Source organism: Lissotriton helveticus, chromosome 3_1 (genome assembly GCF_964261635.1).
Source record: "Lissotriton helveticus chromosome 3_1, aLisHel1.1, whole genome shotgun sequence".
Lineage (NCBI taxonomy): Eukaryota > Metazoa > Chordata > Amphibia > Caudata > Salamandridae > Lissotriton > Lissotriton helveticus.
In genome coordinates, this window is record NC_136061.1 from 1,821,288,961 (window position 1) to 1,821,314,983 (window position 26,023).

Below are 26,023 nucleotides of genomic sequence, written 5' to 3' on the forward strand. Positions count from 1 at the left end.
TGGACCATTTGGACCTGCATGGCCAAGGAGCGTCGCGAGAGCTGGGAGGTGGCGTTCCCAATTATGTAGTTGGACCGCTTGTATGCTGACAGGCGGGTCAGCAGCTGGCGGTGCCTGCGGCGGTTGAGATTCTGGTGGCTGGAGATGGCCTGTGTGTTTGCCTCCATTGCAGCTGTCATCCTCTCCATGCGGTCTGACATGGCAGCTGTCATCCCCTCCATGCGGTCTGACATTAGTGCTACATTTCGTGCGGTCTTGTTAAGTTGGAGGTGGATATCCGCAAGATGACGGGCCTGGGTCTGATGCACATGTAGCATATGGCACTCAATGGAGAGGCCACCTGGTTGCACATTTTGTCCCCTGCCAGCGCGGGAATTGTTAGTGTGCTGCACCCTCACCAGTCCGCTTGACTGGCTCCTCACAGCCGCAGGGCGGCGGGTTGGTTGGCGAACTGCTGCTGGTGTTGCAGGCCCCACTGGTGGTTGTGTGACGCGCTGTGGTACTGCAGCGCCTGGTGTCAGAGGGGTGGCACTTGCCACAGGGGCAGGTGGTTTAATGGCCGCTGGTCCGGCAGCTTGCCCTGATGGTCCGGGCTGTGGGCATGGATGTGTGTCCCCCTCTGTGTCCTCCGTGATGTCCTCAATTACCAGGGCATCACTGTCTGTGCTGGGGACTTCTGCGCCACCTGTGATGTAAAGTGGACGTTGATTATTGACATGTTTCTTACCCATTTAGGCTTCCTACATGCATGCAGACTACCATTCCCTGACTGGCTGCAGGATTGACTCTCACTAAACATGCCTGGCTTAATGGGGCAAGATGGTAATTGTGGCCAGACTACATGTTCCACAGTGCAATAGTGCTTTAGTGGTGTGCTTTGGCAGCATGACTGGGGTTTGATATGGGATGCTCTGGAGTCATGGACATTGTTAGGGTGACAGGGGGTCCCAGTCGCATGGCACTTACCTGGTGTGTCTTGGGTGGCGCGGGAGGAGTCCAGCTGGGTCACACCTAGGCATGCCTGCGGATTTATGGTGTCCTCCACTCGGTCCTCCAGTGGTGTGTTCGGTGGGACAGTGGGCTCCCCTCCACCTGTCGCAAAAACGCTCCCCCAAGTCTCTCCGCAATCTTCTCCTTTGACCGCCCTCTGAGTTCATACCAGCGTTTTTTTTAGCTCGTCCATGGAGCGCTGGGTCACCCCCACAGAGTTCACTTTTGCGCGGATGCGCAACCATAGCCGCCTTTTATCGGCCTCGGGCACCCTTCTGGAGTCTTTCCCGAAGAGCCGATTGTAGTCCTTGCAGACTCCTTCTATCAAAAATTCGAGCTCTTGCTCAGAAAATTTTATTTTCCGCTTTCTCCCACTGGAAGATCCACCTGCAGCTTCTTGTGACATGCTTGCCACTGGGGTGTCTCCTGTTTTACTCCTGTAGGCACACTGGAGGGGACCTCTGATGATGCTGCTTCCAGTTCAGGCTCTCACTGCTGAATGAGGGTGGAACATGCCTACTTCCTGGTTGTGATGTCATCACAGTGCTCAGGATGCGACTTCCCGTTTTTGCGATCTCGCAGTTAGCGAGATCGCAATTTGTGATTTCGGTAATTGCGAGATCGCAATTTCAACACAGGTATCGGCCGATTATGTGAATATTTACCGATTTTCGGGGATTCGCACTCGGCGATTGCGCCCGATTGTGATTCGCTTTTTGTTCTCGCAAAATTTCATGAATGCCAATCTGCGATTTCTTAATTGCGATTCGCTTTTTCTCGCAATTTAGGAATCGCAGATTGTAACATTGATGAATCTAGCTGTAGGTCCCCTATTGATTTTGAAACACTGCAAGGGATGCTGGACTGGTTGCACAAGGCGACAAATTCACCTTTTGAGTCAGCACTGTTCTCTGCCACTTTCAGCCTGGACTTTTTTGGGGCCCTCGGAGTAGGCGAGTTGGTGGCAAGGCCTAAGCTGAACAAATCTGGGGTTGCATTGAGCAGGCAGGATGCGATTCTGGCGGGAGACGCCCTCACAATAGAGTTAAGGAGGTCAAAAATGGACCAAGCAGGGGAGGGGAGCACCAGCTTGAAACGGCCAGGTACTGTCCAGTGCGTCTGGTCTCTGCCTAACTAGCGCTGCGCCCAGCAACTGAAGGTTACCTATTGGTACATGCAGACGGTACCCCCCTCACTAAGTTCCAAGTACAGAGCATTATGCAGGCATGTTTGGCGTTGTCAGTAATCAGGGTAGAGGGTAAATGTTTCTGCAGCCACTCATTCCGCATAGGAGCAGGTACCACAGCGTTTAGGGCAGGCCTTTCAGCTAAACAAATCAAGCAATTGGGGCGTTGGGAGTCCCAGTGTTACAAAAAATACATGCAGTCTTGAAGGCACTGTTTTGGGGTTGTGGACTGGGAAAAGAGTTGATGCAGACAAGCGCTGGGACATCAAGGACATTTTGCGGCAACTTTTGCCGGTGGTGTGCAGGGTGGTGTAATAAGTACATTTAATTATTGAAGATGTGCAGCGAGGCAATATAACATTTGGCAGGAACACATGATGGACATAAAGAACAATTTTGCGGCACCAGATGCCAGTGGCTTGCAGTGAAGTGCAATATGTACATTTAATATGTAGATGGGAAGTGAGTCAATAAAAGCTTGCAAACTTTCATCTCTTTAATTGCCAGGGACTATGGTCTGGGTGATTGGCCATTCGGGCGTTTTGCGATTGGCACGGTGGGCCGAGAACAGGAAATTGAGGCATGGTCTCATGGCCACAGACATTATCTGGCTAGGGTATCCAGGCATGCGTTGGACCTGCTTGCTAAGGAAGCTGCAGCAGAGACTGAGGGGGATTCCCCCTCCTAATGTGTTGGTGATACACCTGGGAGGGAATGACCTGGCACCTGTGGGGAGGAGGGCACTACTCCATGAAATGACAGTCACCATGTGTAAGTTGAGCAGTCATCTGGGGACCTGTGAGATATGGTGGTCTGAGATAACACCCCGGCAAGTATGGCAGGGGGCACGATCAAAGGAAGCCTTGGAGGTCTCTCGCAGGAAGGTCAACAGCGCCATGAGGGAAATTCACTGAGCAAAGGGGGGTTTGGCTTCATCCATCTTGGGTTACTGCACACTAAAAACACAGGGTGTTGGGAGGATGATGGGGTACACCTGTCCAGAGTTGGTATGGACCTGTTCTTATTGGATCTGGGGGAGGCTTTAGGGGCAGCAGGGTGTAGGTAAGGAAGACTATCTTGGTAGGGGGCTCTGGGGTGACGGTGGCCACACCCAGAGCTGTGGCGGAGGTACAGGGCGATCCAGATGCTGTAAGGTAGATATGGGTACCCTCTGCAAGAGCACAACAAGGGTGCAAAGGCCAAATATCCACAGGGAGGTCCTCCGGTTGGACCCTGGAGGAGCGACGGCGCACCGTTAGTCCTACGGGCGGTTGTGGACCTGAGCAACCGGGGGTTGCCTTGCAGGCTCCGCCCCCCTATGGGGCGTGAGCAAAAGGGGTGGGCTGTTGGCCCACCGGTGGGAGGGGTCTTCCCTACCTCAAAATATGGGAAACACTTTTGTGCAGGGCCCCGGTGTAATTTGGCTCATCAGGTGGCAGGCGGCGAGGAGCTGCCTGCCTTGGGATTGCCCGTAAGGTAACCCACCAATCTTGGCATCTTTGAAATGCTAATAAACCTGCAGCAATGTTTCTCCAAAAAGAAGGTGTCTTTTCTGGTTATTTCTCTAAGAGATTGCGGTATGGGTGGATGGTGAATGTTGCCGATATTGGCACTATGCTGGCTGATCGGGGTCCACGCATGAGACCCGCTTACAGGGTGGCTGCGTTACTTCCACAAGAGGGCACAGGAGGCAGCCTACCAGTGTTTCGGACTCTCAGGGGTCCGTTTGGCCGCGTCACTTCCGGTCAGATGTGGGCGGGGAGGAGGTATATATACCTTTCCCTGCCCAGTGGGCGCCCTCTTTGTCCTTTGTCATGACCTCTGATGCCGTTTCCCACCCTATCGCATACCCGGCGTGAAGCAGGGTGTGGTGGGGGGGTTTGTCTAATGTATTCTTTTGTGTTGCAGGCGGAGTTACAGGGCAATCCAGAGGCTGTAAGGTACATATGGGTCCCCTCTGCAGGAGCACAACAAGGGTGCAAAGGCCAAATATCCACAGGGAGGTCCTCCGGTTGTACCCGAGCAACCAGGGGTTGCTTGGCAGGCTCCGCCCCCATATGGGGCATGAGCAAAAGGGGTGGGCTGTCGGCCCACCGGTGAGAGGGGTCTTCCCTCACCCAAAATATGGGAAACACTGTTGGACAGGGCCCCGGTGTAATTTGGCTCATCAGGTGGCAAGTGGGGGGGCATGGCTTGGGCGCCGATGGGGATGGCGGCGTGAGCCTGTAGCTCCGCGTCCGATTTCTCCTGCTAATTCTACCTCAGCGCCGTTCACGGAGCAGGCGCTCTCCTGGGAGAACCGGGGGCAGCTGAGGAGCTCCTTGGCGGCGACCTGGGCTGCTGGACGGCGTGAGGGGAACCGTTACCGAAGTTGGCGGGGCCGAGACCCGCATGTAAGAGGGGGGCGGCCCCGAGTCGGACACTGTAACTTAAGAGGAGCGGAGCGACGCGGAAGCGAGATGAGATGAGGAAAGTCGCTGGGAGGGCAAGCGGAGCGGGGACCATACCGCGAAGCAGCTCAACGTGAGGGCTGGAGTGGACTGGTACCCCCTGCGACCTTGACAGTCCGGGGAGTTGGATGCAACATCAGCTGCCTAAGATGGCAGCCGCAAGGAGAAGACCCCGACCCCCGATTGCAGTCTGAGACGTCTGCTGCTGAGGAGAGACCGACCGTGGCTATTGAGAAGCATCGGAGAGCAGAAGCATCGGCTTCGTGAGTGCACTAGCGTTTGTCCGCCTGGAGCGGTCGCTCCGGGGACGTAGTCGGTTGACGGCCCCTCCCAGGGGCTCCGACCCTCTGGAGGACATCAGGTCACGAGGAACACTGTGAGGCTGGTTGTGAGCGGGGCGCTGGGAGTCCCACCCCAGATCGTGCCACGCTGTGGGCCGACGCCGGCTGAAGGACCTAGCGGTGTGGGGCGGCCCTCTGAGGTGGCGTGACCGGGCGGAGGAAGGAAGCCGGGGGGAGGGACGGTGCCGCCAGAGCGGCGCGTTGTAGGACCACATTGAGCGGCGCCTTGGGCAGCGGCGAACACCCGCTTGCTGGTCCTAGCACCCCTGACTGGTCCTTGCGGTGTTGCTAAACGGGGTCCTGGCCGGCAACCGATTTTCAAGGAGACACAGGTGGCAAGTACAGGAGAAACACCGGGCTGGGGAACGTTCGAACGCCGCTGACTCCTGATTTGGAAGGGGTGGAGAACCTTTGAGGGAAGTAGCCGAGCCACCCGACCAGGCCGCTGCCGACGGTGACCGGCCTCCCCGGATACGGATGAGAAGCCCGGACTGAACGCGCCTGGAGGGCTATGGCGACCAACGACCGGGTCCCAGCGACAGGTGTAGCGCTGTGCTAAGGTGACCAGGCCTGACGCGGGGTCGTAAGCAGTGGGAAGGGAGTACGGTCTGACCCATGTGGACACTGCGAGCCTGAAGGGAGTTCGCCCTACTGGTGACAGAGTGGCAGGAGCGACCAGGGTTCACATACGACGCAGGAACCTGAGGTGGTGCATACGAACAGACAGGAGACTGGGATCTTCGCAGAAACATTTCTGGAGGGGTGCCGCCCCAGCGCTCACGGGTGAGTGGGCGACCTGTGCACACCTCTGAGAGAGACGGTGGATCCGAGGACCGACGTGACCACGGACGGCCGAGTGATGGCACTGAAACAGGGGCAGGATCAGGCGAAAGGGTTGAAGGTGGGCCGCGAGGCTCAGACCGACCCAGTGGGATCGACGCAGGAGCAGAGACTAAACAAACGTCTAGATGGAATACTAGACGCTATAACGGCGACCAAGGAGTCCCTGCATCAGGATATCGCGCAGGTCGCAACAGGTTTGGGTCTCTTGAGGGCGGATCATTCCAAGCTAGCAGACAGAGTGAAAGAAAATGAGCTGCTGCTCCAGGAGGTCAGGCCTGCGGTGGTGACGGCGGAACATAAGCTGAAGGATATACTCGATCGCTTGGTGACACTGGAAAAGAGAGCGGAAGATTCCGAAAGTCGTAATCGGAGGAACAATGTAAGAGTGGTAGGCGTGCCCGAAAAATCTGAGGGGGATGACGCAGTTGCTTACATGGAGACCTGGTTCAGGACAGTAGTGGCCCCGGAGGGCCTTTCCCCCTTCTTTTCCTTGGAACGGGCTCATAGGGTTCCGGCCCGACCGCCTCAGCCGGGCCGCCCGCCTAGACCAATGGTGATCAAAGTATTGCATTTTAAAGACAGAGACCTGTTGATACAGAGAGCGCGATCACCAGGGCCTTTCCAGGTAGATAATAATGCGGTCACGATCGTTCCGGACTACACTCAGGAGGTTCAAAAACGCAGGGCCTCTTGCTTGGCTGTGAAAAAAGAACTGAGAGATGAAGGTATACAATATTCTTTGCTCTTCCCGGCCAAGTTGCGAGTGATTATGGATGGGTCAACACACTTCTTCCAGACTCCTGAAGACACATGGACGTGGCTTGAATCGTATAGGGCTGGCACGGACCGCAGAGGCGGGGGGGACCGACAGCGGCAGAGACCTGTTCAGGTGCGCAAATCGCAGTGCATCCGCAAGCGCAACAGATTCAAGAGGATGATGCAGGACGGCCAAATGGCGGAGGACAGAAAGGGGGCTCTGGTGACGACGGCAGTGATAACGGGCTCGCAACAAGAAGGGCAAGCAGTGGGCTCGGACTCTGAAGATGGAGGGGGAAGATCTGCAGCGGACATCTCAGATGCAGATAGCGCTGGAGGGCCATCGGTCACCCCCCAAACGGCAGATGGGATTTTCAATGAATAACTATGCCGAAGGTGGACTACTGATGCCTGGCTCTGATGGAACTGTTTACCTCGGTGACCAGCACATTGGGAGGTACTGTGACGGACTATTCTAGGGGATCTTGGGCTTGGGGTGGGGACACGACCCGCCCCCTGCTGGCCCTGAGCCACCCTCCTATTGCCCTTAAGGCTATCTGTAGTGGCGACTACAGAATAGTAAGATGTGTGCTGTGTTGGAAGTTTGGATGGGGGCTGATAAGGTGTTATTGGGTCCTGTTCTGGGGGGGAGGGATGTGGGAGTTTTCGGGGGTGTTTTGAGTGTGGGTTGTGCTGCAATGATGTGGGCAGTCATGAGATATTGCTGGGGAGAATAAGGGATGGCTACAATGGGGACATTACCTAATTTGAAATGTCTCACATGAAATGTCCGCGGGCGTCGAACCATGTCTAGGCGGTCCAAGGTCCATGCATATTTGGTGAGGCGCGGCATTCAGATAGCGTTGCTGCAAGAGACTCATCTCACCAAACAGGAATGTAACGCTTTGCAGAGGAGGTGGCATGGCCAGGTGTTTGGCACGACCTATTCGGCATTCGCCAGGGGAGTGTTGGTCTGGGTGAGAGCAGGAACCCCTTTTCAGGTCACGAATCATCTGGTGGACCCTGAAGGTAGATTTGTGGCAGTGGAGGGGAGGTTGTATGGCCGTGATGTGGTTTTCTGCAGCGTGTATGCACCCAACGTAGACCAGGCCCGCTTTCTTGATAGATTATCTGGTTCATTGGCAGACTTTCTGGCAGGACCTATAGTACTGGGAGGGGATTTCAACTCTATTACAGATGTATTACTGGATAGATCACACCCACCACTGGCCGACTCCCCGGTGCGCAGATTAGCTCAACATAAGAAGGACTGGCAGGAGAGATGGGGCCTCGTTGATGTATGGAGAGAACACCATCCTGATTTCAGGGACTATTCCTTTTTCTCGGCGCTACATGCCTTACATGTGCGAATAGATTCTATACTGTATTATACTATACTATACGGACCACTGCTGCGTTCACTTCAACTACAAAAAGACTACGAACCACAACCACCCACAACCAATTCCCCGCAGAAACTGGAACAAAATCACCACCGACCACCTCTTCACATCGCTCCACCAACACCCCCCTGCCCTTTCATCAGACCCAAACCAAGCAGCCACCAATCTCGCACAATGGATCACCCACAGTGCTGATGAACTGGCACCCCTGAAAAACAACCCGACCAAACAAAATCACAAAAAAGCCCCCTGGTTCAATGATGAACTTAAGAAATCCAAGAAGACATGCCGATCCCTCGAGAAAACCTGGAAAAGAAACCCAACAACCGAAAACCTAGCGACGTTCAAAAACGCCACCCGCAAACACCATCAACTAATCCGTTCCACAAAAAAAATCAGCATTCAAGGACCGACTCGACAACAACGCCCACAGCAGCAAGGAACTGTTCAACATCGTTAAAGAATTCACCAACCCCTCAGCCGGCACCAACGATATCACCCCTTCCCAAGACCTCTGCGACTCCCTAGCCTCTTTCTTCCACAACAAAATCGCCGACATACACAACAGCTTCGTAAACCAGTCCGGTGACCAGCCCACCCCACTCACCTCCGAACTAAATACCCCTCCTAACATCCTCTGCAACTGGAACCCAGTCACCACGGAAGACACCACCCGCCTGATGAACTCCATCCACTCTGGATCGCCGACCGACCCTTGTCCCCACCACATTTTCAACAAAGCAGACTCCATCATCGCTCCCCACCTTCGAGACGTCATCAACTGCTCCTTCAACTCCGCAACCTTCCCAGAAAGCTGGAAACACGCCGAACTCAGCGCCCTCTTGAAGAAACCCACAGCAGACCCCACGGAACTTAAAAACTACCGCCCTATCTCTCTCCTCCCTTTCCCTGCCAAAGTCATTGAGAAAGCTGTCAACAGTCAACTAGCCGCCTTCCTTGAATCCAACAAATCACTCGACCCATCCCAATCCGGATTCCGAGCCAAACACAGCACCGAGACCGCCCTCATCGCAGCTACAGACGACATCCGAAAACTACTGGACAATGGAGAAACAGTTGCCCTCATCCTTCTTGACCTCTCCGCGGCTTTCGACACAGTCTGTCATAACATCCTTATACATCGTCTCAGCAACATTGGAATACAAGGAAAAGCACTGGACTGGATCATCTCGTTCCTCGCCGGAAGAACGCAAAGAGTCCGCCTCCCCCTTTCAGATCAGAGGCCACCGAAGTCATCTGCGGCGTACCACAAGGTTCTTCACTTAGTCCCACACTCTTCAACGTCTACATGAGTCCCCTCGCATCCATCGCTCGACAACACAACCTCAACATCATCTCCTACGCAGACGACACCCAGCTGATCCTCTCCCTCACCAAAGACCCAAACACAGCCAAAACCAATCTACACGAAGGGATGAAAGAAGTGGCCGAATGGATGAGGAACAGCCGCCTAAAACTCAACTCAGATAAAACAGAAGTCCTCATATTAGGATCCTCCCCCTCAGCCTGGGATAACTCATGGTGGCCTCCGGCCCTAGGAAGCGCCCCCACACCTACGGACCACGCACGTAATCTGGGCTTCATCCTAGACTCCTCCCTATCAATGACCAAACAAGTCAACGCCGTCTCTTCCTCATGCTTCAACATACTACGTATGCTCAAATAAGTCTTCCGTTGGATCCCCACCGAAACTAGAAAGACGGTTACCCACGCACTGGTCACAAGCCGACTAGATTACGGAAACACCCTGTATGCCGGAACCACAGCCAAACTACAGAAAAAACTCCAACGTATCCAAAACGCCTCAGCCAGACTCATTCTAGATGTCCCCCGCATAGCTCACATCTCTAACCACCTTAAAGACCTCCACTGGCTTCCCGTCAACAAGAGAATAACGTTCCGTCTCATCACCCACGCACACAAAGCCCTATACAATCTAGGACCCGAATGCCTCAACACGCGTCTTTCGTTTTACACCCCCACCCGCAAACTTCGATCATCCAATCAAGCCCTCGCCGCAATACCACGCATCCACAGGTCCACCATGGGGGGAAGATCCTTCTCTTACCTAGCGGCCAAAACCTGGAACTCCCTCCCCACCCACCTCCGCCTTACTCAAAACCACCTCTCTTTCAGAAAACAACTCAAAACCTGGATTTTTGATAAGTAATTTCCCACCTTTCCAAGCGCCTTGAGACCCTATGGGTGAGTAGTGCGCTATATAAATGCCAAACTTGAACTACTGTGTAGTGGTCCGATAGCTGCCATGACGACACACACGGAATATTTAACAAGAACCATATCAGATCATAATCCTTTGCTGATATCGATCCAGTGGCAACGCGTGAGATCAGCCGTACCCACAAGGAGGTTGCGGCCTGACACATTGGAGGATCGGGTGTTTAGTGACACTGTCCGCCAGGGTATTGAGCATTACTTTAGCGAAAATGGAGGTACGGCTACTACTAGATCAGTGGAATGGGATGCCCTAAAGGTGGTGGTGAGGGGCCTCTGCATTGGTAGGTTCCTGAGCGAACGAGCGACGGTTCTAGCTGATGTGGAGAAGGCAGATAGTGTACTGAGAGACCTAGAACAACAAAGGCCAGAGTGACCAGAATTACAAGCCCGGTTACAGGAAGCGAGGGAACTGGTCGCGAAGGAAATGGAACGATTGAGGAGCTATGATTACAAGTTGTATACCACCAAGGTGCACGCAGAAGGGGACAAGGTGGGCACACTGTTGGCGAAGCTTGCGAACCCAGAGCCTAGGGGGAGCCCGATCATGAGTATACGAGAGTTGACGGGGGGATGGTTTACTCACAGGCTGCGATCTTGTCGCTCTTCCTGACTTATTACACGACTTTATATAGGAGCCACTTGGACGCTGAAGCTCTTGACATTGAGAATTATTTGGCGGGTGTTCGACTCCCAGTACTAGATAAGGACAGTGCGAAGGAATTGGGTAGTGCTATAACGTTATCGGAGATTAAAATGGCCATCAAGCAGATGTCTAGGAATAAGACGCCGGGGGTTGATGGCCTACCGGTCGAATTCTATGAGGAATATACTGACGTTTTGGCACCCAGGCTGCTGGAGGTATATTCTGAAGCTTTGGAGTTGGGGCGCCTACCCCACTCGATGAGGGAGGCGGTGGTGGTCCCGCTGCTGAAACCTGGTAAGGAAGCTACAGATGTCACCTCATATAGACCGTTGTCTATGCTGACGGTGGACTATAACATTTTAAGTCGCATTTTGGCCACTAGACTATTACCACACATGACATCATTGATTTACACGGACCAGGCTGGGTTTATCCCTACTAGGAACACCTCAATTAATATCCGTCGCCTGGTTCGAGTGTTGGAGAGCTGACTGGAGCCAGACCAAATGCCAGCAGTGCTCTCTGTAGACATTGAAAAAGCCTTCGACAGCCTAGAATGGGTATACCTGGATAGGGTACTGGACAAATTCGGCCTAGGTGAACAATTTGGGCGCTGGGCGAGGGTTCTCTATTCCTTTGCGACGGCCAGGGTGAGACTGGGTCCTGTGATATCTTCTGACTATCCGGTACGTAGGGGGACGAGGCAGGGATGCTCACTCTCCCCACTGTTGTTTGCACTAGCAATAGAACCTCTGGCGTCTCAGGCGTGCTCTGGGGAGGCGTACAATGGAATCATCAATGGCCGGGAGTCGCATGTTATTTCATTATATGCGGACAATTTGCTGTTGTACCTGGAAGATACAGGAACGGCGTTGGATGGTGCGGTTGCAATGCTGTCGAGTTTTGGTAGACTGTCGGGCCTTAAGGTCAATTGGACGAAGACATGTGTTTTCCCGTTGCGAAGGGATATGCCTCGTCCACCCCTGCCAGCGGATGTCATCTGGGAAGAATCGTGCTTTACTTATCTAGGAGTCCGTATATATCACGAGCTTACGGCTGTGCTAGAGGGTAATATAGGGCGCTGTATTAGGGCTCTGAAGGGATGCATGGCCTTTTGGGCGTCCCTCCCCCTCTCGGTACAGGGCCGGGTGGCACTGTTAAAGATGGTGGCTTTACCCCGGCTGCTCTACTATTTTCGCACACTATCAGTATGGATACCCCCGCGGGTTTTTAAAGAATTGACGATTGATTTCCTGTGGGGACATGGTAGGAGCAGAGTGGCACTGAATACGCTGATGAGGCCTAAGTCTGAAGGGGGTATGGCGGTCCCAGATTTCGAGCTATACTATCTGGCGGCACAGCTGCAGATACTAACGCAAAACATTGCTAAGGAGTTTAGAGGTCAGGATCAAGTTAGAGGGACGGGTATTCAGAGACATATCCTATCATATATAATCATGCAACAGAAGTTGGAGTTGAGGGGCTTAACCATGGAGGAGAAGACCTTAAGACTCTGCTGGCACAGGAGCTTAAAGAGGGCGAAGGTGAAGCACCCGTACGCACCGGAGATCCCTTTGGGGATGCTGACGGCACTGCCGCATGGGGGGGATTGGTACCCATTACTGGATTGGGAGGACTTGGGCCTTCAAGTGGTGGGGGACCTGTATATTGATGAGGTGTTGGTGCCCTTCAGAGTGCTCCACGATCAATTTGGCCTCCCGGATGGGAGCTTCCTTTTACATGCGGCTGTGATAGCAGCGATCCAGAAGCACTGGAAGATGGGGTTAGCAGAGCCCTGCACAACTATGGCCTGCCAGTATACAGTAATGGCTGTGGGAACGTTTAAGGCGGTTACCTGCCTCTACTCTAGAATGTTGCATGAGGGACTGGAACTGCTCACAGCTCTGAAAGAAACATGGGAAGAGAGCATAGGGAAACCCATACCGGATACGGTCTGGGGACACATTTTGAAGAGAACGTGGAAGGGGTGCAGAAATACCCGCTTTCAGCAAGTGCATTTCTTTGTCATACATAGGGCTTACCTGACCCCGGGGAGGATACGGAGGTATTTTCAAGTGAAAGATGCAGCATGCCCAAGATGTCTGGCGCCTGAGGTAGAGTTGGACCATTTACTATGGGGCTGCCCGAGACTGGGGACGTATTGGGCAGAGGTGGGGGAGCTTCTTAACGCAGTTACTGATCGGCAGGTGGAGTACGACATGGCAACGTGTCTGTTGCTCTGGTTCCCTCACACGACCAAGACGAAAATCACAAGTAAATTTATTGACTTAGGACTTATACTGGCCCAGAGAGAAATCACTTGGCACTGGAAATCGAAGGAAAGTCTGTCAGCCAGGAGATGGATAAACCGTGCAGCAAATGACAAGGCCCTGGAAATGGCGAGGGCCTGGCAGGCGATAGTGCAGGCACTAACAGACTATTTGACTGTGGAGGACGAATAGGGGATGGTCAGCGTAGGAGGTTCCATGAGACGAGAAGATATGCATGTATAGATCCCTCAGGTAGTACAGACTTGGCTGAGAGTACATGGTTATGGCCCACATCAGCAGTAGTTGGGGGAGAGGGATGGGGGTGGGGTGTTGGGGTTCTGATACAGATAGTGGCAGGATATAAGCAGCAGCTAGACTCAGGGGTGGGCGACTGCAGGAGCCCCCATGGCACGGATATTTCGTACACATGTGGATTAGTTCATTGTTGAGAATTCAGAGGTCTAGAACAGTGGGGCTCAGATATATGAGTGGCTGGATGGCTGCATTGGCTCTGACATTATTCGTTATTTTTGGAACACTGTCTTCGGCTGATTGGATTGGGGAGGGGGGTTGGTGCGTTATAAAAAAGCAGATACTAAATGGTGTTGTTGACCGGACACCTTTCTGAGGTGGTTTCCCTGCTGTATTTAACAGATTGGGCATGAACGCCGCCCGGCCTCCGGGATGTGGGCTGAATGGCTGTGTGCAAATTCGTTACTGAACGATGCCCTATAAGGAACAAAGATGGGAAGGTCGAATTGTTTCGATGCTTGTTTGTGAATCTGCAATAAAAATATATTTTAAAAAAAAAATCAGGTGGCAGGCGGCGAGGGGCTGCCTGCCTTGGATCGCCCGTAAGCTTATCGACCAATCTTGGCATCTTTGTAATGCTAATAAACCTGCAGCAATGAATAGAGATGTTCTGAGTGTTGAGATAGTCGAGGAACGAGGATTAGGGAACATGGGCATGTACTGGGGGTATATGGCAGAGGGAGCATACTGCACTTCAAGGTACTTGGGAAGCAGATTGGAGCCACGGCCTGGACAAGGAAAGTGACATTTGGCCCATGAGGAACTGGAAAAAGGACTTTATATGACATCTGGCTAAAGTGCACAGGGGGGAGGGGGGGAGTTATGGGGTATTTCGAGTAAGTTGGAGGGGAAGGGTTGCAGGCAAATGCAGAGACGGGCATCAGAGTGTGTCTGTATATAGACAAATCCAATGTCGTGCTTTTGTGATGCTGTACTTCAATAAAGGTTTTCGAAACGGAAAAAAAAACCTGCAGCAATGTTTCTCCACAAAGAAGGTGTCTTGTCTGGTTATTTCTCTAAGAGTTTGCTGTATGGGTGGATGGTTATTGTTGCCGATATTGGCACTATGCTCCATGGGATGCAGATGCCCATTAGGTATACGGCCCCCCATCAGGAACATCCCTCCCAGGCATCCCAGCAGCCAGGATAGCTGCACCTCAGCGGGCCAGAGGGGGGCTCACAAGAGCGTGTCTGCCATCATGGCCGACCAGGCCATGCTCCTTATAAATATGAATATTATATAAAAATGTAATCTCTCTGATACAAAAATAAATGTAATCTCGACTCAAGATTAACATCCTACAATTCAAAAAGTCCTCCACCTTGAAATAATCATACGCTGGAAATTCTCCAAGGATCTGGAATGCTTTAACAACACAACTCTGACATGCCACATCAATCTCCACTTTGAAAAGTGACCTCAAACAACATTTCATAAAAAGACCTTTCGTAAACTGTATACAACAATTCTACTTGGTCTTGAGAAATCCAGCACTACATTACCCTTTTTTGAGGACCTAGGTTTCCTATTTTCTGCATGTTTTTTGTCTCACTGTTATTGTGTGCCTTGTCCCTGTAGAGTGCTCTGTCACCCTGTGCCAGAAATAACTTAAGACAAGCAAATTCGAAAATGATTAACAGGATGAACACATTCTTTCATAAAAACTGAATTTCACTTTTACGGCATTTAGCATCAGGAAATGAAAGGGTAACAGTGTGCTTTACAAATACGTTTAGCATAACAAAAAGCCAGTTCATGTTGTAACAACTCGAAACACATCACACCTACAATACTGCTCCTCATTGTACCCTAACAGATTACTCAAAAGCACCCGGTGCCAGACTATATCACACCAGAACACTCCACACTTTCCACAAAACATCACCCTGACCCAAACCATTTTCTCAGAGAAGCATACCACGACAGAGCATCACAATATCCACGTCCAGGCTACTCCACAATGTACAACAGCATATGACTCTATCCAATGTCACCTCAATGGATGTCCTTGGTTGGCTCCGAACGTCGACATACACCACTCTGCCCAACAACACCCTGCACATCCACTACTGCCACCCTCCCACGGCCCTCATCTCATTGATCACATGAAGGTGCAGGCAGTATCTCCATAATTTCTTCATCAACATTTTACTAGCTATCTGGCATCCTGAACCAAGAAATAGTCATATAGGAGCCCAGTCACAGCTTTCAATCTCATCTCATAAAATCCGGCGAAGTATGAAAATTTCAGGTGATTTCACTAAGATCAAAGTTTCCCACATTTATCTGACTACACACACCTAACCACATCAAGCCACCTTTATCCGACTACACACACCTACCCACACCAAGCCACCTTTATCCGACTACACACACCTACCCACATCAAGCCAAACTCCAGGAAAGCACATCGAAAAACAGAGCACCACAGTTGCATAGTATGGGTGTCACAGGCTCTAAGGCTAGCATGGAGCATAGGCATCATATTCACATGCTAAATAGTAAAGACATCTATACCGGGGGTGTAGTAAACCTTTCAAAGCACATCTCATCACAACACGCAGCATTTACAACACATCTCACTATGGCACACAACATAACATCCTTAGCCAAAAGGATTACATCACAATGATATATAGCAACACTTCACGCTTATAATGCTGCTACACATCACACCATACAAGACCACCCAAATGCAGACCACTCCACACCAGAAATTTCAGCCCCAATAGCAGCTGGCATGTGAGGAAAGTAAAGAGCGGAAACACATGAAGCATCGCCATACACAAACCGTTGCTCTGGACCAGCTAGAAAGCCTCATTGCGATAAGGATGAATCAAGGGATAAAGCTCCCACTGCTAGCCTGATGGAAAAGGCACATAGGCCCATCTGACACCAGTTTACTAGAGTAATACCATAGAATATGAAGTGATGAACAAATACAACACATCCCATGGAAAGTGAAACAACAAGTATCCACTTCCCTCTACAATTGCATTGATTGACTACTGGTTACAAGTCTATCTTGCAACCCTAATAGGACTCTCAGGTATTAACCCACAACCAGAAGTTAGCAGTAATAGGAGACAAAGAACAAGAGCATAAACTCATTACCGTCATGAAACCTTTTACAAAGGGACAAGTCCGCCAAAAGCTGTCCACAGCAGGGCAAACAGTGCCAAAAGCTCTCAGGCAACACAATTTAAACTTGGCATATAATCACACTCAGAAACTGAGACTGAGAATCAATAATCATTCTGAGTGCCTCCATAAATCTGACTGGATTGCAAATTCAACCATGAGTCTGAATCAGGATTACAAATAGTGCAAAAAAACCAGTTTTCTATGAACACATTTTGCTAAGTAAATCTTTGTGAAGTTTCATAGCTCGGATGTGGAAAAACATGTGGTATTACTGTGTCACGCTCCATTCTGAGGTGCTGTTCTCGAAATGGGCAGATACTACTACAGCCGGGGGGGTCTGTATTTACTGGATGCAGTACTATCTCTCCACATAACATGGCACACATAATGAGGACCCTCGTCCCCCACAGAGGTACCCTTTATTATGGGTCAGCTCTTCACTGTCGAAATAGAACGTCACAGGGGCAAAGCTTTTTTAGGCTCTGAGGGACAGGCTTTCTCTGTGGCACACCTCATCCACATTTAAAAAAAAAGGAATGATAGTTACCAAAAATAAATTGTAGCTGCAACAACTGCAATGCCCCCAATCAAACAGACACAACAACCACTTACTTGTAAAATATCCAATTCAAAAATCCTCAAATCCAATGGCAATGATGCAGCAGACAAAAAGAGTGATCTTGACGAATTTAAATGTTGTGGGTCGTAGTGGTCAGTAGGCAAGGAGCTAGACATGATTCTCAGCGGGAGCTGCACAAGGGGTGCACAGTAAACCAATGAGACAGCATCCGTCCTGCAACATTGGAGAGGATTTGGCTCCCAAGAGAAGGTGACAGAAGGGCACACCACTGTCTAATACTGCATGATAGACAATGCGAAGTGGAAGTTGCTGGGAATAGATGCAGCTGTGATTGGGCCTACCCAGCAGTCTGGCAACAAGCCAAGAGGCTTTGAAAGACAGAAGGCAATAATTCAAACAGTATCAACATGGCGTGGAACCCTGACAGAGGTGGTGTGTTCAGGAAGTGAGTCTGGTGCAGGGAGGCCTCTATCATATGATCAATGCCTACAGCATATCTGGTTGGCCTATGCTCCTGAGTTATGGCAGTGAAAGTTGCTGAGAAAAAGGTATGGCTGGTAGACACACAAGACAAATCAAACACAAGTTTTTGGGCCAACTAAAAAGAGGAAGGGGAGATGTAGAGACTAATGAAGCATCCACAGGTGAGCTGCTACACGGTCATAAGAGTGTGATGAGCCTTAGACACCATCATTAAGAAACTGACTAGATACAGTGGATAAAGCGTTTCAGCAGTGGAGAAGAGATAGACTGGAGAAGTTGGATGCTAGAAGAACAGGTGCTGAAGCACTGATGTTATCAGTGGAACTGAGGCTCCAGTGGATGGAGAGAAAGACAGATGCAATGGAGTTGGACTTCTCGGACCTGGCAAACTTTAGAGATCAAGCAATGGGAGCCATGGCTGGTGCTGGAAAATTGGATATCTTTAAGAATGCACAGACAATGGCCAATTACTGTGTACTTGATATAAAGCTTGAACACTAACCGAATAGGTTGAGAAATCGTGTGGGAGGGAGATGGATCCAAAGAAGAGTGTACCCAGTTTATCCCAAAGACTATTTTGGTCCGAGCTCTGTTCTGCACTCCAAACCCGACCAGTCCCTAGGGGAAAGGTAAATGGATTTTGAGAAAAGAAGCCACTCTCTTGTATGCTTGGCTAGTTTTGCACATGGGGAGTCCAGTCTATATCTTCTTTAGGGAATCCAAAGTAGAGGTAGAAGGAACTTCATTTGTATGAAGCTACAAGAAAAAAGAAAGAAAAACATATGTACTGGAAAATAGAGCTGTGTAGTCCTTCTTCTATCTTCTGATGAGTAACCTCCTATCCTTAACTAAGTGTTCATCCTTTCCTACTAAGGAGCCTTGAGATCCTTCCTCTAATGATAGCCCTAACAAATATGTCTAAAAGAGAAAATAAGGGGTGTGTAGCACCTAATAGTTTAAACACTAGTTTGTCACTTCAACTGTTTTTCCGAAACTCACCCTCTCTTAAATTACCTGAGCGAACACATGTACTCACTGTACATCAAGAATTATCCTCATTACAAAAATAGTACAGTCTTCATGTTTACTTAAAAGTAAGCTCAACATTTTAAAAATAAGCCTTACTTAGGTCAGTCTTAAGAATTAGAGATGTGAGTCAAGGGTTAGAGGCAAAAATGAATCTATTTTATGTTTTTTTTTTCTTTATTCTAAGTGCGCCAGAGTTAGAAAAAAACAAAAAACCTGGTACATCAGATGTCAATTTGCATGTAAGTATGTCTCCTTGCATAATGTTGGCAGGGTATGCCAATACATGGGTCCCTTGCTCCCTTTGCCACTGGATTCAAGCTAGCCTGGCTGATGAGGGGTGTTACCCCGAAACCGGTCCCAGGATGCTTGTTTCCAGTCCAGGGAAGACTTGGCTTCTCAGTTCAGGCTGGACTGTTCCCATGAGGAACAGGTTCAAGACTGAATTGCATATTGGGTCAGAACTGGAGTGGAGAAGTGAGCTAAAGAACAATGATGAATTCAACCCGTATTCAACCCAGTTCTGTGACTGGGGTGAGTGTTTGAAAAGTTTGAGCGCTCCCTCCATCATCTCCTTGTGTTTGCTTTGTTCCTCCTAAGGCAGCACAAGCTTGCATTGCTATGTCTCCTTTGACAGATATCTGATGGTTCTCTGCATTTGTGTTTTATTCCTTAAAGGCGCGAGTTCCAGATGAATTGAAGAGGAAGCAGGCGATGATTCCGGCTACCCACTGGATTCGGAAGTATCAGGAGGCGCTGGCAGTAATTCGACCAAAGAGACGGCAGGATCTGGGGAGTATCGTTCTCCAAGTAATCACGCTTACTGGTGGTTAGCGCGGGACTTACGCTACGCTCCCCACCTCTATATTATATCCCAATGGTCATGTGACCTTGGGACAAACTAAGGGGCATATTATCAAGAAACAGCGTTAAAATTATCGCTGCTTTAGCGGCAGTAAAGTGCCGCTGAAGCGGCGATAATGGGCTTGATAATATGCACTTGTGAATTCCCATAAAAGTCCATGTTCTGGTGTGAACATGGGCTTCTATTGGAATTCTCTAGGGCATATTATCAAGGCCATTATCCCCGCTCTAGCTTCAGTTTTCGGCCGCTAAATCGGTGATAATTTTAACGCCGTTCTTGATAATATGCCCCCTGTGTGTTCGTCTCTCTAGCAGGCGATCTGGCTGAAACCGGTCCTTGTCACACAAGTTATAATGTAGCCACTGGGGCAGTGTTTAATTTGTTAAAATAAAACAATGTATGAAAAAAGTCCTGTGGCCCAAAGTACTGTTGAGGAAGCCAGTTTTCGCATTATGGAAGGCCAGGGTGCCGAAAACAAACACTGCGTGCGTCTTGCTTCTACCTCATGCCTCTTTAATCCAGTGCCAGACACTGGCTGCCTCTTTATCCCACTTTTGCAGGTTCTTTTATATGCCTGCTTTTTCCCTTTGTCGCTTTTCCCCCTGTATTTCTGTTCCACATTATTTTCCCCTTTTTTGTTTTTCTCCCTTTTGCTCTGGATTTAAGTTTGTTGAAGAAAAAAAGAGCTAGCCCCTAAAAATGGGACGTTGGGGGGCCCACCTGCATCCACGACCCAAATCAAGCATTAAGCACAGGACTGGCGGCACTTCAAGCAACACCCATTGAGATCACCTTTTGTGGGGCTGGTGGCTCCTTCTTGATCACCTCCCTACCCCTTCTCTGTCCCTGCCCTTCCAACTCTTTATCCCATTCCTTTCCTGTTTCCCATTTGCCTTCAGTGTTCCTTTCCCTCTTCCCTAACGCTAACCCAATGGAGATATTGCCTTGTAACTGTTTGTGGCCCTCTATGGGCAAAATGGTTGTGTTTTCTCCCTCTCCTTGTCAGGATGTTTAGGTCCCCAAATAAAAACACTTGACAGAGCTAAGTGCACACTGAAAACATAAGACGTTGCCCTATATAAAACTTTTAACTTTATTCGAAAGATTAATTACGGTGCAAGCCTGTCTAAAAACGATATGTAAACACATCAATGAAAAACACAATAAATAAATGGAACGCGAAAAACAGTATAATCGCACCACATTAAAATGGAACGATGCCTATCCTAATCTTTAAATTGCATTTATATAACGCTTACTATTTCAGACGAGGCTTTGAAATATTATAAAAACATTTTTTTAAAACTACATTTTAGCAGTTACGTATGTTTAGAAAAAAGGATGCATATAATTATAGGTCATTTCCACGTTTTAGACATTTTGTTAAAACGCTGGTGTTCCCCAGTGTAGAGGCACCCACAAACATTGTGCTGGAAATGCAAAATACACTGTTGTTTCGAAGCCTCTAGTTCTGCCAGACCATCACATTCTGCACATGGCCCGCTTGTCCTTTCTTGCCCTTTCTAGCTTGCTTGTATAGCCTTGAAGTGTCTTTTTGTGTTGCAAGCGACATTGAGCTTTAGGGTGTTTGTCTGCAGGCAGCCTGGTCCCGAGAAGAGACCATATTCAAAAGTAACAAAATTTGCACTTCAATAGTGTCGCTCCTCTCTTGTTTCTAAGGAGTTCAGAGCACATTCTCTTGATGTAAATTCTTAGAAAGTATCAGACGGGAGACCGTTGCCAATTTAATGGCTAAATACCAATGTGGAAAAGGCTGTTAGTACCGCAGAAAGAGACACCTGTCTTCAGATGCTGCAAAAACTGCACAAGGGAAGGGAAGTAAATGAGCTAATTAGTTGAGATATGTATGCCACAAAGACAAAAGTCTCCAAAAAGTATCTCAGCGACCCATTCTTAATACTGGGAGCTTCAGCTCAGTCGGCAACACAAACTTGGCGGAATCATCTGTCTACTCTCAAGCAGCAGAGGATGTGACTCAGTGACTGTCCCTCTGCATCCATGTTAAACCCACATTTGAAATCTTTGTACACCCAGCAGTGAGGCTCGTTTACAGTCTCAGGCGGCCCTGTTGAACCAAAGTAAAGCCAGGCTCGTGCAGGCTTACACAGGGACCCCTCTGTAGGCGAAATAAGATACAAGGAAAACGTTTTACATGTAAACCAAGTGACAGGTGACATGCGGGGTCTTTGAATGTTCCAAGAGTCCATGAGACCGAGCTTTCACACACAACTATGAAGCAAAGGCGCATGCGCGAAGTTAATACATGTACAATAAAACAAAAAAGGATACCTGTAATCCTAGTTTCCTTCGTGTGCATTTTCATTAGAGATTTTCTTAGTTTTCAGCCGTAAATATATAACGAAGGCAATAAAGGAAATATTTGTTACCTGGATCCAAAGAGAATACACATTCTACACTGGAAAACTATTTTTTATAAAAAGTGAATTTTAATTTAATCTCGAAAAGGCAAAACAAAACAGGAAATGATGTAGCTCAGCATCATCCTCGCCGCAGTCTCTTTAAGGAAGCAAGAGGTAGCACTGTCTCAGAGTAAAATGCAGTAATATTTAAGATAGTTCATTTTATTTTGTAAAAAAAAAACAGCATAACAATTTTAACTACTAACTTCCAGTGATGCATTTGGTTTAAAGGAAAGGGTGGAGGGCATGGGCGTAACTAGACCCAAACTTCAAGGGGATGTGGGGGGGGGGGGGCTAACACTCCCAGCCATGGCTGGCCCTAGCACTGGTCACACACAGTGCAACAGTCTTTTTTGTCGCCCTTCCCCCATTTTCTCCTTCTCCATGAATTCCCTCACTATCAGTCACCAACAATACACCTCATCTCTCTCTAGCACATTTCTGACAATCATTTCATTTGTTATAGCTCTACTCATAGTTTACTCACACTCAGTTCTGTGGTCTGCATGGTACACATTCTTTGTAGCAGGCATTTTAACCCTCTGCACTGTGAGAGTGGCAGGAGTGCCCATGTGAGTGCACGGTGAGAGGTGCGACAGTGTGAGAATAGGGTAAAAGGAGTGACTAGGGTGAGTGAGGTGACTGTATGAATTTGGGTTTGGATGTAAGTGCAGAGTGGGACGACTGAATGCATGGTTAGTGACGGGCTTGTTTGAGTGAGAATGCAGATTGAGCACTGAGGGGGACAGACAGGTGAGTGAAGTGTCACAGAGTGCTGGGTGAGTTGTGTGCTCGTGTGACTGCAGGATGAGGTACTGGGTGAACAGCACAAGTGCATTGTGAGTGCAGAGTGATCGCTGTGAGTGCAGGGTGAGCAGGTGAATGGTGTGAGTGCATGGTGATCAGTGTGAGTGCATTGTGATCACTGTGAGTGCAGGGTCGGTGTGAAAGTGAAGGGCAACAATGAGGAGTGAATTGTCTGAATGCAGGATGCAGTCCCAGACACTTGAAGTAAATCAGTATGTTACGGACGGGCTCCTTTAGTGACTTATTTCTACTTTTGTTGAATTCAATGCTGGAAGGAGGACAAGTCCCGGAGTCCTTCCATGAAGGTACAGTCATTAGTTTTTTTTAAAAAGGGAAAGAATCCAAAGATCCGAATTCATACAGGCCAATTACTTTATTAAACTCCGATTATAAAATAACCACTAAGATGTTATCATTACGTCTTAATGATCAAGCGGTGGATTTGATCCATCCAGATCAAAATGGCTTTATAAGTGACAGACAATTATTTACTAACACACATTTTTTAGTTGAAGCATTAGATTATTTTGAAGCACGTGGGATACAGGCCTTGGTCTTACTGTTAGATGCAGAAAAAGCTTTTGATTTAGTGGTTTGGGACACCCTTTTCATTATTTTATCTAAGTTTGCCATTCCCCAATGTATCATTAATTTGATAAAGAATTTGTATGTAGGCGCTAAAGCAAACATAATTGTTAACAAGTCATTAGCAGGTTCAATTTTAGTTCAACGCGGCACTAGGCAAGGCTGCCCTTTATCTCCTATTCTTTTTGCCTTTTTTATCGAACCATTAACTATTGCTATCAGGAATTGTTTCCAGATCAAACCTCCAGTTACCTCAATGGCCAAAATTAAACTATACGCAGATGATATTATGCTACTTATTAAACCTGATTTGGAATCACAGACCCATATTTTTCAAATTTTTGAAGAGTTTGAATCTCTAGGAGGTTATCGGATTAACAAAAAAAAGACAGAAATATTGGTTTGTGGGGGTGGAAACCCAGTGTTACACATAGATTTACAAGGCTGCATTAATTTAAAACCTAAAAGATATCTAGGAATTTTGTTCTCTTCAAATATTTTGGATTTATACACACTTAATTTTGTTCCATTAATTAAAAAAGTCCAATCAATGTTCACTCGCTGGGATCCTCTGCCCTTAACTATTCTCGGACGCATCAATTTAATTAAAATGTCAATCCTCCCTCTTTTAAATTTTTTGTTTGCATCAATTCCAGTCTATTTGTCGGGTACTTTTTTTTCCAAAATAGAATCTATGTTCTCTAAATTTATTTGGGCAAAAAAAACACCTAGATTAGATATACGGACATTAAATGCAGAAACTAATTATGGCGGTCTTTCTTTACCAAATTTGAAAGATTATTATTTTGCTTACTTTGCACAGTACTTAGAGAGATTTAAGAACAGGAATGCAGTAACTAGTTGTTTTATAAATTTTTTTTTTGATTTGATATGCTCAGAAATACAAATACCATCCCCGTTGTTTGTATTGAAATCCCCCAAATTTGTGCGGTATAAAATCCTAAATTGGTTTTTTAAACGGCGTAATGCAATGATTAAGAGATATTCACTTCCACACTTTCATTTACTAACTCCCTTAATCGGAGTGTTTTCTTTTTTAAAGATTAAAATCAATCCCATTGTAATAAAAAACCTATATATATTTTTTTTTAAAGTAAAATAACTCCTGGCACGGGATGCAGGGAAAATAGGGGTTTTGGGTGGGGAAGTGTATTAAAAAAAGTAGAAGGAAACTAAACGTAAATTTGAAGATTTAGCATGTAATTTATCTAAATTAATACACGAGTATTAAAATAAGTACTCGGTATTAAAATAAATACTCGCCTAATAAATAAATGTGCAAAAAAGTCACAGAAAATGCACTCCAAATGATTTTAAACATACAATGATGAAAAATGAAATAATATTAAACGCAGTAATGAAATAATTATATATGAAACAGCGAAACAAGCAGAGAAACTCCATTTTAGAAACAAATACAAAACTGAGTCCTACAACTCTTTCAATGAAACAAACACCAAGGAACACCAAACAAAATGGAGGGCGAAACGCAAATCAAAGTATCGAAAAACACACACATTTAAAGACGTATTTAACTAAATCGTAAAAAAAACACATTCAAACGATAGTTTACGTAAAAATTAAGGTAATATTCTGAAAACACTATAAATACTAGTAGACACCATTTTGAACTCAGTAGTTATTCTACTACCAGAGAGAGCAGTCGCTATCGATTAACCCTCTGACCTCTAGTGTTTCAAGATTACTGATGCCAAACAGAGACAAGTGCTAACATAGAAACAAGTTTAAAGTAAAGTAAATGTTAATATAGCTTTGAAAGAAATAAATAATTCATTTAGTAAGTGTTGCCAAACATTATTATCTTTCAGATTTCACCTTATATTTCCATCCCTTTTGCTTAACTTTTCAAGTGCTTTAAGAGTGAAAAATATGTAAGTAATATTTTAAAACACACATGTTTTCAAGTTATTATAATCATGTTTCACATGTAATTTTAAAAACATGTTTTCTCAAAGTTTTCGAATAAAATTTGAAAGTCTTTCTTTAAAAAAGAGGGTGTAATAAAAATAGTAAAATATATGAAAGCAGTAAGGTAAACATATTTTCAAAATCATTTTTACAGCTTGCTGAATATTTGAAAACATCGAAACATCATAGCACTGAAACATTTTTCGAAAGAACGACCAGCAGAGTTAATAACGAAATAAAATAAGGTAAAAAAAAAATACTATAACTTTGAATTTTTTTAAAAGTGATACTCTTGCTTAACTTTAAAAAATGCAAAGCCATCTTTATAACGCAAAAAATATTTTTCGAAAATTTTCTCATTTTAAGAAACACAGGGTAAAATATGACGAACTGTTGAAATTAACAGCAATTTTATTCCACAAATATATATAGGGTTTACTAAAATAGTAAATAACATGTAAATTATCTTTCAAACCCTCTACAGATAAAGCTTGTATCAGAAGCTAACCAAAGCAACCAAGCAACAAAACCATCAGAAATCAAGCGTTAAATAACTGAAGAAAGCGAAGACCAAACAAGTGATACAGAAAAGGTAATTCCAATATTATATGTAGAAGTAACGTTTTTTCAAGGAACCGCTTTAAAACCAACAAACATTATCAAAACTGATAGAAAGAAATGCAAAACT